This window comes from Aedes aegypti, chromosome 3 (assembly GCF_002204515.2).
Source record: "Aedes aegypti strain LVP_AGWG chromosome 3, AaegL5.0 Primary Assembly, whole genome shotgun sequence".
Taxonomy (NCBI): Eukaryota; Metazoa; Arthropoda; class Insecta; order Diptera; family Culicidae; genus Aedes; species Aedes aegypti.
The window spans coordinates 65532578-65542657 of record NC_035109.1 but is presented as its reverse complement, the minus strand read 5'-3'; the positions used below and the strand labels follow the sequence as shown (position 1 = coordinate 65542657).

At 42.4% G+C, this 10080-nt stretch overlaps 1 long non-coding RNA gene across 1 annotated transcript; it reads left to right on the top strand.

The window, feature by feature from the left end:
* Positions 1-944: 944 nt before the first annotated feature.
* LOC110679192 lies at positions 945-1450 on the top strand. Its single transcript, XR_002502295.1, has 3 exons — positions 945-1139; positions 1196-1266; positions 1322-1450. It is a non-coding gene; the product is annotated as an uncharacterized LOC110679192 (long non-coding RNA).
* Positions 1451-10080: the final 8630 nt, after the last annotated feature.

The window sequence follows — 10080 nt, the reverse complement described above, 5'->3', positions numbered from 1 at the left end:
GTAGCAAAACGGAATGGAAAATATTTCGGCGCGCAATCGCACCGACTGCTGTGATCATTCTTTTTCATCTCTTTTTTATTATCTAGTTACCTCTCGTCGAGTAAAGACACGTTGCGTAAATAAGTATTTTATGTTCAAATCTAATTCTGGCGTTATTATTCCATTGAGAACTCTGCCCAATACGAGAGGGGGTGTAAACATAGTAGCCGTTAGTTTACTGACGTGAGCGCCCGCACAATCTTTTCAACCCCATTCCACATCAAGACACCAAAGTGTACAGACCGTTTCCTGTTAATAAACATTATTCGTTATTGTTAGAACCCGTGTCCTGGTCATTTCTCCCAGCCCTGTCCGCCTCAGATTCCATCAGTTATGAAATTTGTGAATGGGCCCTTTGTTGTTTTAATATGAGATAACTGCTTTATCAGTTTTGACTTTTGTGCCATTTTTCCTTGCGCCTTAGGGTGATCAAAGTAATTGTTACAAATTGTTTGCAACGAAATACAGTTAACTCTCCCTTACTCGATATTCCGTATCTCGATATCGAGTTAGAGAACCATAGTAAAAGTTGGTTTTCATGGCTAACTCGATGGTCCCTTGGATCGCAGTTGCATTGGTTTTGTGTTCTGTAACTCGATACCTCCCTAACTCGATGGTCCCTTCAATATCGAGTAAGGGAGAGATGACTGTATAATAAAATCACTGCAGCACGCAACACTGCCACAGCATCATGAAAATCATTAAGATTGTTGCCATCAGAGCAACTCTACACATGCCAAAACTGTACGAAAACTCTCGCACTCTCACGCTCTCGAAAAAGAGAATCGAACATTTACGACGACTAAGCTCACGAACTTGTAAGTTGCTGATCATTCGTTTTCTGCTGGCTTAAAAAGTGGACGTACTGGAGGTGCATGACTTGCGAAGCTAGTGCACAGATTGAGTGTGAAAAAATCAAATCTCGGCTCAAAGAAAAATCATCAGGTAATTCGTCACGACGTAGTCCAGAATTGGACGTAGTGCTAAAATCACCATTTATGCTAGCAGGTGTCCGACGACTCCGATTCGACCATCAATCGGAAAGACACGCTCAACCCGCATGGAAAACGGTGAAACGACGCTCACCAGTATTCCAAAAGGTAAAATGGCGTCATATTACAAAGAAACCTAGACGATAATGTCCTTTCACCAACAGAACCCGTCCACACGCACTCGTTGTAGTGCTAGCCAACACTTCGATTTGCAACCGAACGACGTTCATCTAAGGTAATGGCAGCATATTTCCTCATATAGGACTTCTAACTATAGCGTTTAAATTCAGCCAGCAGAAACAAATGCCAAATTAACTTGGACAGATCGGCAAACCGGTTGGAAATTACCAGGCCGCGCATCACGGAGACGAGAAAATCGAAAGGCTCTCTACGGAGGTAATTTCAACCAAAAATTCCAATTGGAATGTGATTATAATTCCTGTTTTGTCAAACAGGGAGTTTTGTTCGGAATCCTCAAGCGTGATCGCCATCGGCCGAGGGCATAGTTACGCCGCGCGTCAAGCGATGCGCAACGCGACGCGTTTGCGTCTGAACAGTTCTGGCAGGCGTCAATGCAAAACGCATGGTGCAGCGCGTATACATGGCAAAGTGAACGCGATGCGCGTGCAGTCGCGTCGAACCATTCCGTGAAGTGGTTTCACGAGCGTCCGATGCTGTTTAATTTTGTTTAGATTGGCGTTCGTTGCCAAAACTTTAAGTTTATAGTTTTTGTTAGCTAAAAAGCTTATCGTGAAGTATGTGTATATAAGCAGGACCATCGTGTACAATTTCTGGAGACAGGTTTCAGCGGAATTCGGTACTACTGCAGGTTCCATTATGGAAGAATCATGGGACACCAAGTGGCGCATCAGCTACAAGTGACTGAAACTTTGATAAAGTTTTATGGGACAGACCCCCCTGTTGTTAGTTGATAGGTCATACTCGGCACTATTTTTTATTTTCGTACAAAAATCTTACCATGGGAGAATAGTCAAAATAGTCGTAAGTACGAGAATTATGACCGGTCTGAATTCTATTTTTATTTAGTTTAAATGTTGTTAATGATAAAAAAAATGTTGAGCTAGCTTGCTAAGACATTTATTCCTTTGATTTTTCTGGCGGATATTCGATTATGTAGCTGTGCCCGAAGCGATTCAAAACGCGTCACTATGTCATACCTCGCGTCACACAACGCCTATTTGAAAATCTTACAAAAGCGCGTCACGTATTGCTTGACGCATCGCGTCACTATACCATCGGCCATCGGCTACGAAGAGTGTGCGAGAGCAAGAAGCACACACCAACACCATTAGCGCTATCGAATCGCACGACGGTCACCGAGTCACACACACACGAACATCCATGTCAAAGCTCTCAACGAGCGTGCAATCTCGAGCCGCAAGATAACGACGCAGCTACGGGAGCGGGAGAAGCAACAGGGTGTGACTGTGTTTAGAACATCAGCGTGATCACACGCAAGTGAAGGGAGTGATCGGTGTTGAAGAGCGAGAAAAACGTTTGAGTGTGCGTCGAACAGTACAAGTGGCCGGAGAGCGATCAGCGTAGTGAAGACCGACAGGACCGTTGGTGTGTCGGCGTGCATCCCCGGTTGCAAGTGGTATCAGGTGAATGCATCGCATAGTGAGGTCGGCTTGCAGTTAGTGGCAGTGTGTGAGTGCATGTGCAGTTGAATCTGCTCGAATAGTGAGCGCTCGAGAAAAGCGCGTTCTGAAAAGCAGTTGAGAAGAGAGAAGAAGAATATCATCATCATCGCATCGATGCGGGGCCCCGGCAGGTGCATCATCATCAACAGCATCGGTGCAGCAACGTCAGCATGTGAGAAAGGCACAGGTGTAGTACCTGATATATAAGGTAGGACAGTATATAAGACCTATTGAGCACAAATAGATTGTGATGCTGAGAATGAATATGCTTATGCTTGTTTACTTTATTGTTTATGGCCACCTATTGGCTGAGCGAGAATTTCAAATCCTTTAAGAGCGCCATTCAAATGTTACAAATCTCAATCACCCAATTGTGTTGGACCGTGAACATGAGTTGACTTATGCGAGTTGAGCACTTGGTGGGAAAATCATTTATTATTGAGCCCCAAATAATAAAGTTAGTAATATAATTTGGACAGACCGTTACGCGTATATAATTTGGCCATTTACGGCAAAATCAATTGAAGGTGGCCAAATTATATACGCGTAACGCTCTGTCCAAATTACATAAAACACCCCAATACCGTGGTGAATCAAAATCCGGACGGCACCAATATCCAGTCCCTCTGATTTTATATATCGAATTATATATGGAATATATTAATAAATGTAGGAAATCCTACATTTATTTGTTTCTAAGTAAATGAACGGTCCAGGATGAAAACTATCACCACTGGGAGATAAAGGAGGATCTTCTCTTCATCGTAGCATTGTTGAATAACGTGTAAATCCATTTGTTTCCTCGGTAACATCAAGTTACACTCGTTTACCAATGGCTTTTAGGGCGAGATCACAGGTCATGCGAGAACTGTATACAGTTATAACTTTTTCATAGCTAAACAACTCAATTGGCTTGTTTAACGGTACCAAGTTTTTTTTACAAATCCTGATTCTACGTTAAAAATTGAAGTAGGGTGATCAAAGTAATTTGGACAGAGCGTTACGCGTATATAATTTGGCCATTTACGGCAAAATCAAATGGAAGTGGCCAAATTATAAACGCGTAACGCTCTGTCCAAATTACATAAAACACCCTAGAACCCAAAGTTTCAAAATCCGGAAGATTGCGCTCTAGAGGAATATACTCAATTCAACCTCATAAATTGTTAGCAAATACCTACCGGAACTAGGTGCATTAGAGTGATGCAAATTTTTAAATTTTGGCTCCCCTATGCTTAAACGATTTTTATTATGGTAAATAGCATCCTCCCAAAATATGAAATGATTCGGAAGAAATTTGACTGTGCACACGCCATTTGAAGTTTATATGGAGATTACTATAGTAGTCCACCTCGAACAAATTTGCAAAAAAAAAAGATCTAGTGGTCCGGAAGGTATATGGTACGATAGGAGTGACGTCACATGTTTACAATGAAACTTGATATTTACATCAGTAAAGAGACTGCCTTGTATTTTATGCCGTGGCTAACCGTGAAGAGAACTTTGACGTAATTAATGAAGAAAATCATCGTGCCTTCCACAGTGCTCATCTTTGCAAAAGAGTCCGCCTTCTCATTGCCATAAATTAAGCAATGCGAGGGGACCCATACAAAGGTAATCTTATATGTGCACACATCTGCTTTCTTATTATTCTAAGAAAGTAAGATGCTTGCTTTACAGGTTTCATCGAACGGAGTGCGTCAATGGAACTGATACTATTCGAGAAGATGAAGAGGGGATCTGATAGTGGAATCGGCCGAAAGCAAATTGATATAATTGATACTATATTCCCCAAAGCGAAGTTGATTGCTGCCAGCTCAGCAACGTACTGCCGTGAATCGCAAGTCAGTCCCATCTATAGAAAGTAGGCATTGAGAAAATGGCCTGTGAAGTTTCTAAACTCGTTTTCCATACAAATATTACGAGAATTCCAGCAAATTCGAACACGATCGAATCTTAATGAAACTTTCACAATTTGCTTTTCACTACTATATATTTCCAAAAATATATAAAAGTGATTAAAACACGTTTCATTTCTGTGTTATACAGTGCGGAAATCTGAAGTGGGACTGATATGCGGTTACTTTTCATTATAGGACAGTTTAACTTGCTGTTTTTTCCTATTTTTTCAAACATATCCGATTATCTCATTAGTGCAGCTGAAAGGGTATTGAAAGATATGTTGAAAACTGATCGCAACTCAATTTCGACAAAAATGCAGATGGGACTGACTTGCGATTCACGGCAGCGTAAACCGTGCAACTTTCCTGAAGTTTTCGGAAGGCGTCAAAGTTTTCATTGAAGACACCGAAGCCAGTGGATCCATTGATCAGTGAAATATCACCTGTAGAAATCGACATTCTGGTACTTTGTGTTGAAAATTCGTAAAATAGTTATACATCGAAGTTGATCAGAAATTCCTTGAATGGCTTGTTTCATTGGCAGTTGATGTTTCACCTTAAGATGAAACAGTTTGGAATCAACTTCTAAGATTGCACTAAATCTTCTAAGGCACAAATCTCGCGAAAAAAGCATCCAACAACAGTGCACTTTTTATTTTGGCTCTGTGCACTAGCAGAAAGCTTAAAATAAGAAGATCAGAATCGTTTGCCAACTATTTCTCCAGTTTTGTGCCTTTGAAAACGTGAGTAGGGGCACAAGTCGGCCATCTTCGGATTCCGAGATGTTTCACCTTATCAACTCTAAAAGAAATAACTACCGAAAAGCTAAACATTACATATAATTTGCAATTGGATTAGTTGGACAAATTGATGTGAAGATTTGCGAAAAAGTTACACGTCTTCTCAGTGAGAATCGAACTCACGACTCCCCGATCTCTAGTTGGGGCGCGTTAACCACTACGCCATGAGAGGACTCATAAACGCAGAAGTTAACCTGAATTCGATTTCAGCTCAATACTCACGTGGTCCTCTTTCGCAAAGTGCACCTCTTTCGGAAGAATTAGATGCCCATCCAAACACAACGCTTTCTATATATATCCAATGCCTAGCCCGAGAGCGCATTGTTTTTTAGATATAGGAATAGCACACTACACTAGCCAGCAACTGCGCTGGCTGAGGTTTCTATTGTGTGGGCTTCCAATGGGTCGCGACGTTCTCAAACGACCGGTTACGGAACATGAGTCCGTTGCTCGATAAATACTTGTTTTAATTATGAATCGTGGTTTACGGCCAACCAGCCGAGTGGAAGTTTAACAACTACCGAAAAGCTAAACATTACATATAATTTGCAATTGGATTAGTTGGACAAATTGATGTGAAGATTTGCGAAAAAGTTACACGTCTTCTCAGTGAGAATCGAACTCACGACTCCCCGATCTCTAGTTGGGGCGCGTTAACCACTACGCCATGAGAGGACTCATAAACGCAGAAGTTAACCTGAATTCGATTTCAGCTCAATACTCACGTGGTCCTCTTTCGCAAAGTGCACCTCTTTCGGAAGAATTAGATGCCCATCCAAACACAACGCTTTCTATATATATCCAATGCCTAGCCCGAGAGCGCATTGTTTTTTAGATATAGGAATAGCACACTACACTAGCCAGCAACTGCGCTGGCTGAGGTTTCTATTGTGTGGGCTTCCAATGGGTCGCGACGTTCTCAAACGACCGGTTACGGAACATGAGTCCGTTGCTCGATAAATACTTGTTTTAATTATGAATCGTGGTTTACGGCCAACCAGCCGAGTGGAAGTTTAACAACTACCGAAAAGCTAAACATTACATATAATTTGCAATTGGATTAGTTGGACAAATTGATGTGAAGATTTGCGAAAAAGTTACACGTCTTCTCAGTGAGAATCGAACTCACGACTCCCCGATCTCTAGTTGGGGCGCGTTAACCACTACGCCATGAGAGGACTCATAAACGCAGAAGTTAACCTGAATTCGATTTCAGCTCAATACTCACGTGGTCCTCTTTCGCAAAGTGCACCTCTTTCGGAAGAATTAGATGCCCATCCAAACACAACGCTTTCTATATATATCCAATGCCTAGCCCGAGAGCGCATTGTTTTTTAGATATAGGAATAGCACACTACACTAGCCAGCAACTGCGCTGGCTGAGGTTTCTATTGTGTGGGCTTCCAATGGGTCGCGACGTTCTCAAACGACCGGTTACGGAACATGAGTCCGTTGCTCGATAAATACTTGTTTTAATTATGAATCGTGGTTTACGGCCAACCAGCCGAGTGGAAGTTTAACAACTACCGAAAAGCTAAACATTACATATAATTTGCAATTGGATTAGTTGGACAAATTGATGTGAAGATTTGCGAAAAAGTTACACGTCTTCTCAGTGAGAATCGAACTCACGACTCCCCGATCTCTAGTTGGGGCGCGTTAACCACTACGCCATGAGAGGACTCATAAACGCAGAAGTTAACCTGAATTCGATTTCAGCTCAATACTCACGTGGTCCTCTTTCGCAAAGTGCACCTCTTTCGGAAGAATTAGATGCCCATCCAAACACAACGCTTTCTATATATATCCAATGCCTAGCCCGAGAGCGCATTGTTTTTTAGATATAGGAATAGCACACTACACTAGCCAGCAACTGCGCTGGCTGAGGTTTCTATTGTGTGGGCTTCCAATGGGTCGCGACGTTCTCAAACGACCGGTTACGGAACATGAGTCCGTTGCTCGATAAATACTTGTTTTAATTATGAATCGTGGTTTACGGCCAACCAGCCGAGTGGAAGTTTAACAACTACCGAAAAGCTAAACATTACATATAATTTGCAATTGGATTAGTTGGACAAATTGATGTGAAGATTTGCGAAAAAGTTACACGTCTTCTCAGTGAGAATCGAACTCACGACTCCCCGATCTCTAGTTGGGGCGCGTTAACCACTACGCCATGAGAGGACTCATAAACGCAGAAGTTAACCTGAATTCGATTTCAGCTCAATACTCACGTGGTCCTCTTTCGCAAAGTGCACCTCTTTCGGAAGAATTAGATGCCCATCCAAACACAACGCTTTCTATATATATCCAATGCCTAGCCCGAGAGCGCATTGTTTTTTAGATATAGGAATAGCACACTACACTAGCCAGCAACTGCGCTGGCTGAGGTTTCTATTGTGTGGGCTTCCAATGGGTCGCGACGTTCTCAAACGACCGGTTACGGAACATGAGTCCGTTGCTCGATAAATACTTGTTTTAATTATGAATCGTGGTTTACGGCCAACCAGCCGAGTGGAAGTTTAACAACTACCGAAAAGCTAAACATTACATATAATTTGCAATTGGATTAGTTGGACAAATTGATGTGAAGATTTGCGAAAAAGTTACACGTCTTCTCAGTGAGAATCGAACTCACGACTCCCCGATCTCTAGTTGGGGCGCGTTAACCACTACGCCATGAGAGGACTCATAAACGCAGAAGTTAACCTGAATTCGATTTCAGCTCAATACTCACGTGGTCCTCTTTCGCAAAGTGCACCTCTTTCGGAAGAATTAGATGCCCATCCAAACACAACGCTTTCTATATATATCCAATGCCTAGCCCGAGAGCGCATTGTTTTTTAGATATAGGAATAGCACACTACACTAGCCAGCAACTGCGCTGGCTGAGGTTTCTATTGTGTGGGCTTCCAATGGGTCGCGACGTTCTCAAACGACCGGTTACGGAACATGAGTCCGTTGCTCGATAAATACTTGTTTTAATTATGAATCGTGGTTTACGGCCAACCAGCCGAGTGGAAGTTTAACAACTACCGAAAAGCTAAACATTACATATAATTTGCAATTGGATTAGTTGGACAAATTGATGTGAAGATTTGCGAAAAAGTTACACGTCTTCTCAGTGAGAATCGAACTCACGACTCCCCGATCTCTAGTTGGGGCGCGTTAACCACTACGCCATGAGAGGACTCATAAACGCAGAAGTTAACCTGAATTCGATTTCAGCTCAATACTAGCTAGTGTAGTGTGCTATTCCTATATCTAAAAAACAATGCGCTCTCGGGCTAGGCATTGGATATATATAGAAAGCGTTGTGTTTGGATGGGCATCTAATTCTTCCGAAAGAGGTGCACTTTGCGAAAGAGGACCACGTGAGTATTGAGCTGAAATCGAATTCAGGTTAACTTCTGCGTTTATGAGTCCTCTCATGGCGTAGTGGTTAACGCGCCCCAACTAGAGATCGGGGAGTCGTGAGTTCGATTCTCACTGAGAAGACGTGTAACTTTTTCGCAAATCTTCACATCAATTTGTCCAACTAATCCAATTGCAAATTATATGTAATGTTTAGCTTTTCGGTAGTTGTTAAACTTCCACTCGGCTGGTTGGCCGTAAACCACGATTCATAATTAAAACAAGTATTTATCGAGCAACGGACTCATGTTCCGTAACCGGTCGTTTGAGAACGTCGCGACCCATTGGAAGCCCACACAATAGAAACCTCAGCCAGCGCAGTTGCTGGCTAGTGTAGTGTGCTATTCCTATATCTAAAAAACAATGCGCTCTCGGGCTAGGCATTGGATATATATAGAAAGCGTTGTGTTTGGATGGGCATCTAATTCTTCCGAAAGAGGTGCACTTTGCGAAAGAGGACCACGTGAGTATTGAGCTGAAATCGAATTCAGGTTAACTTCTGCGTTTATGAGTCCTCTCATGGCGTAGTGGTTAACGCGCCCCAACTAGAGATCGGGGAGTCGTGAGTTCGATTCTCACTGAGAAGACGTGTAACTTTTTCGCAAATCTTCACATCAATTTGTCCAACTAATCCAATTGCAAATTATATGTAATGTTTAGCTTTTCGGTAGTTGTTAAACTTCCACTCGGCTGGTTGGCCGTAAACCACGATTCATAATTAAAACAAGTATTTATCGAGCAACGGACTCATGTTCCGTAACCGGTCGTTTGAGAACGTCGCGACCCATTGGAAGCCCACACAATAGAAACCTCAGCCAGCGCAGTTGCTGGCTAGTGTAGTGTGCTATTCCTATATCTAAAAAACAATGCGCTCTCGGGCTAGGCATTGGATATATATAGAAAGCGTTGTGTTTGGATGGGCATCTAATTCTTCCGAAAGAGGTGCACTTTGCGAAAGAGGACCACGTGAGTATTGAGCTGAAATCGAATTCAGGTTAACTTCTGCGTTTATGAGTCCTCTCATGGCGTAGTGGTTAACGCGCCCCAACTAGAGATCGGGGAGTCGTGAGTTCGATTCTCACTGAGAAGACGTGTAACTTTTTCGCAAATCTTCACATCAATTTGTCCAACTAATCCAATTGCAAATTATATGTAATGTTTAGCTTTTCGGTAGTTGTTAAACTTCCACTCGGCTGGTTGGCCGTAAACCACGATTCATAATTAAAACAAGTATTTATCGAGCAACGGACTCATGTTCCGTAACCGGTCG